Raw genomic sequence first — 4571 nt, forward strand, 5'->3', positions numbered from 1 at the left:
CTCACCGCTGCCATCCGTTAATTTTCTGCTAGCCGCCAACTTTCCCCCACTTTGTGTCCATAGCAAGGCAGATTTCCTTTCCTCTCCTCCCCTCCCTTCCCTTCCCCTCTTCCTCACTGGTTTTCTATAAATAATCATCTGCGTGACATCTTATCATTTTTAAAAATTTTCACTTTCATTACCCCATTTAGTCTTCACACGAGCCCTGTAAAGTAGGTGTTTTTTCCGCTTTACAAATTGAGGTGCAAAAACTCAGCAATGTTAAATGTCTACGCCAATCACGTACTCGGTGAGCGGCAGAGCCCAGCTCGTCCCCTCGCTTTCTCAGTATAACACTGCCCGGGAGGTGGTTCTTACGCTAGTGTGCAAAGGCTCCCCGGAGCGGTTCAGAACATAGGGTCCAGGGCCCCACTTCCAGAGATTCTGTTCTGGGGAAGGGGTGTCTGGAATGGGGCGCAGGTGTCTGAATTTCTAACGAACACCCACCTCCCAGGTGCCTGGCAGCTACCCTTTGTAACACGCAGGCCCAGGAGGTGGCCACAGTGGCTGGCAGGAGGTGGGGCGTCTATGAACCGGAAGCTCTGCTTTTTTAAGCTGCCCCAGAGGGTAATATAGTGACATTCATCTTTAAGCAATTGCCCTCATCAAGGAGGTACTTTGTTCTTAACTGAAAGCAGTTAGGAAAAGGAAAGGAAGGCAGGAGACAGGACAGAAAGGCAGGGGAAAAAGACATAACACATTCCATTCCATAGAAAATTGTCCTGCCGGTAACTACTAGTCATACTCCCAACCAGCCGACTCTCCTGGACACCCCTTTTTGCATCTCTCAGGCATCTGCCGCTTGGACATTGAGTGTCTGCCAAGGGGGCCGAATCTGTGCGCTGCTGCAGGCAGGCGGAGGACTCAAAAGGGCTCTTGATTTCATAGGCACAGACGCACAGAGACGCACAGAAGGCGAACCACCTGACCCACAGTGAGTCACAGACACCGCCGGGATGTCACCATACTCCCAGGCCTGTGCTCAAGCCCTGAGTCATGCAGCGTCTCCAGCCAGTTGAGTGTGAGATTAGAGGTGGCTTTGCACAGAGCTGTTGGGAATGTCAGGCCAACAGAGCCAGGAGTCCCTTTAGAATTAGCAAACTTCCTACACCAGAGACCAAGCACTCTTTGTTGGGAAAACACCATTATGACCTAAATTGGAGATTGAGGGCAAAGTAGGAGAGTTGAAAAGGTAAAATACACATTGAAATGGTTTGAATATAAAGAAAAATGTTCCTTTTGCAAACATGGCACATTTATTCTGCCACTGGGAGGCACAATGAGATTTCTGTAAGAAGCCTGTGTTGTACTTTCTTCAAAAACAAATTTGTGCTAAAGATAAAAATGGATTGTATTCTATGAGGCCGAGTTTATGACTACTAAACAGGATTCTCTTGAGACAGGATGTAAAGTTGGACACCCACCTGGAACTTTTGAAAGCATTCTAGAAGTTCGGCCTTGGGGGTGCTCAATCTGAGGCATCCTTCCTCCACTGCCTTCTGTATGGGAATTTCTCTGGAAGAGAATGTGGTGTCACCACCTGATTATCAAGAGACTGGGGTTCATTCACCAGGCTGTATTTCTTTGGCATAACCAGGGTTATGCAGGATAATGGATGGGCTTGTCTCCCAGGCTCCAGACAAGTCTGTGCCTGGGTGTGCGAATGAGGCGCTAGTGGGATCCCTGCTGCAGGTCAGTGCCAGCCGCTGCTGTCGAGTGACATGCCCCTGGGTGTCCTTCCCTCTTGAAGGGATGTTTCATGTCTCTGCCACCCTCTTCCGTGGCTATCCCTGTCGCCTGTGGTAAACAGCCTGTCTGGTACTGTTCTGAGCCTCACCATACTTCCCTGCCCCCCTGAATTAAAGGCCTGGGGTTCACTGTCACCTCTGGGTGGTGATTCTAATCTAACATGCATGGCTCAGCAGGTGACACACCAGTTCTCCATTTGGACTTCACCTTGGGGAAGCCTCAGGTAATCCCAGAAGAATTTTATCCTGGGAAACTAGTAAAGGAAGAAATGCCTTCGACAGCTATAGCCATTTTCATGAAGCCTTGGTAAGTGATGATTCCTCACCGTCATTTGTATTCACTATTTTTTGAAAGGGATGATCACATTTTTTTATTAAATCATAAGGGATGATCACATATTAATCATCTAAACTGGGACACTTCTAAGAGTAAAAGGGAGATCTGTTAATTAAGCTTGGGAAAGTACAGGTGGGACTACTCTGAATAACCCAGGACATACAGTCCTCCTACTTATGAAGCAGGTGAGTGAACACAGAAGGCCCCTACTGACCCCGGCTGACATAAAACATAAACAAAAAATAACCTTCATGTTGTTAACCACTGCCATTTGGGAGTTTTGTTATGACAACATAACCTAGGAAAAGCTAATACAACCCCTTCTGGCTATGCAACTTTGTTACCAGCTCTGTAAAATAGGGTAACCTGACAGGACCCGGAGCATTAGGTGGATGTGGGGGTTCCATGAATGAATAAGCATAAAAGCACTTAGAACAGTGCCTGACACACAGTGAACAGTCAATAATGGTTAGCTACTCTAATTATAGTAACAACGTGGGAGAATACAAGAAATACTCTAAGAACAGTGAAGTGAAATTTCAAGCAAAACGTACTGTTACTCAGCAAAAGCAGCAAGAAGAGTATCCCTTCTTCCTAGCGCACAAGCTGTTTGCCCTTTTAGGGATCTTTAGTGCCCTCTCTGTCCCCACACCTGCCTGATTTTTCCCTCCTACGGTACCCCCAAGCCACCATCCAACTGCTTCCTTGCAGACTCCTCAGCTCCCTCTAGCGTTTGTTCCTTTCATCTCACCCATGTGACAAAACCTTAACCCCCAACCAATATAGCTACCTCCCATTTTTACTCCTGGGTCTCGGTTAATAAACAGAATCCTCCAGGGTTTCTTGAAAATTCTTGCATGGCCCTTTCTCAACTCTTTCTCTATTTCCCACATGAGATATTTCAAAATTTGACCATTCCCCTCAAGCTCCTCCCCCAAAGAAAATAGGGACTGCGCAGGTGGGTTCATTGTTCTAAAGGCCTTTTTGCTCTGGGACCGGCCCCTCCCACCCTCTTAGGAGGCTCGGCTTCTCGGCAGGCTCAGCCCTGGAGATACCACTGGGGCCTTCAGCCTATCTATGTCTCTTTCCTTCTCTTCCCTGCTGAGTAACCTGCCCTTCACACTCCACTTTCTCGCACCTGTTCATTCCTCAACCTCCTGAACTCTACCCACACCCTGTCACTTCACCAGATCTGCTGTGGGAGAGGTCCTCAGTGAACCTGTCCTTGCCAACACTAGTGGACATTTGCCATCTTTGATTAACCTCCCCTCTCCGCGGCATCTGAGGTGGCCACTGGCTCCTCCTTGCAAGTCTCTCCTATCTCAGCTTCTAAGATGCCGTTTCCTGCCTTCCCTCCTCTCAGGCTTCTCCTTCCCAGTCTCTTTTGTGGGCTCCTCTTCTTCCCTTAAACACGGCTGTTCCCCACCCTTCTGCTCCTGACCCCCTCCTTTCCTTCCAAGGCATAACTACAACTTACATGCTGAGAGCTCCATACTCCACGTCCTGAGCCACAGCCCCCTCCCATCTCTCCAAGTTATTGGTGAATGTCCCCCCTTGGGTGCCAAGATGCCCACAGCCATGCTTGTCATTTTGCCCACCATCTTACCACTTGCTCCTTGGACTTCCCTGAATGAACAGCATTGTTCGTTACCCATTGTCCCAGCCAGAGACCTGGGACTCATGCTTGACTTTCCCCAGGCATTTCCGCCCACCAAGAGCCAACTGGACTCTTTACTTCTAGTCTTGATCTATCAAATCTGCTTTCCATACTGTTTACAAATGATCCTGCCTAAACTCTAATACTAAAACCTTGACTCTGCAGCTAACCCAATATTCTTAATGACATAGCTCCTGTCTACCACTCTAATTTTACCTCTCCTTCTGTCTCACAAATCTCCTACATGCCAAGTATACTAAACTACTTTCAATTCCCATACTGTGCCATGTTGCATGACACCCCTGGGGGTTGTCCTGCTGCTCGCTGCTGAAATGCCCGCACCCTGCCACTCTCTAGGTAAACTGCTCATTTTTAAGTCCGGTGTTACCTGTCCTGGGAAGCCTCCTCTACTCACTAGCACCTTGTCTCTCAGAAAGCTCCCTCCCCACCAGGGCTGATAAGCTGCCTCTGTCAGGCACCTCCACAGTACCCTGAATGTCCCCGGTCTGGAACGTGGTTGCTAGTTGACTTGTAGGTCTCCCTCACTAAACTGTGACCTTTTACCTCCAGTTCCCACCACATTATCTAATGATACTCATTAAATATTTCATGAGCAAGTGGACAGTAATAAATAGTCTCTTGGGTAGCAGCCCACTCTCCTGGGGGCAGGCGACACCGCAGGCCTTCGAGGAAGAATCACCAGCAACCTTCAGCATTTACGCATCTGTATACACACAGATACAGCGGTGAAGCCCTCTTTAGAGCTGTCTCTCTGTGTGTGAGAGAGAGA

This window comes from Otolemur garnettii, unplaced genomic scaffold, assembly GCF_000181295.1.
Source record: "Otolemur garnettii isolate 467f Iridium unplaced genomic scaffold, OtoGar3 scaffold00141, whole genome shotgun sequence".
In the NCBI taxonomy this organism is placed as follows: domain Eukaryota; kingdom Metazoa; phylum Chordata; class Mammalia; order Primates; family Galagidae; genus Otolemur; species Otolemur garnettii.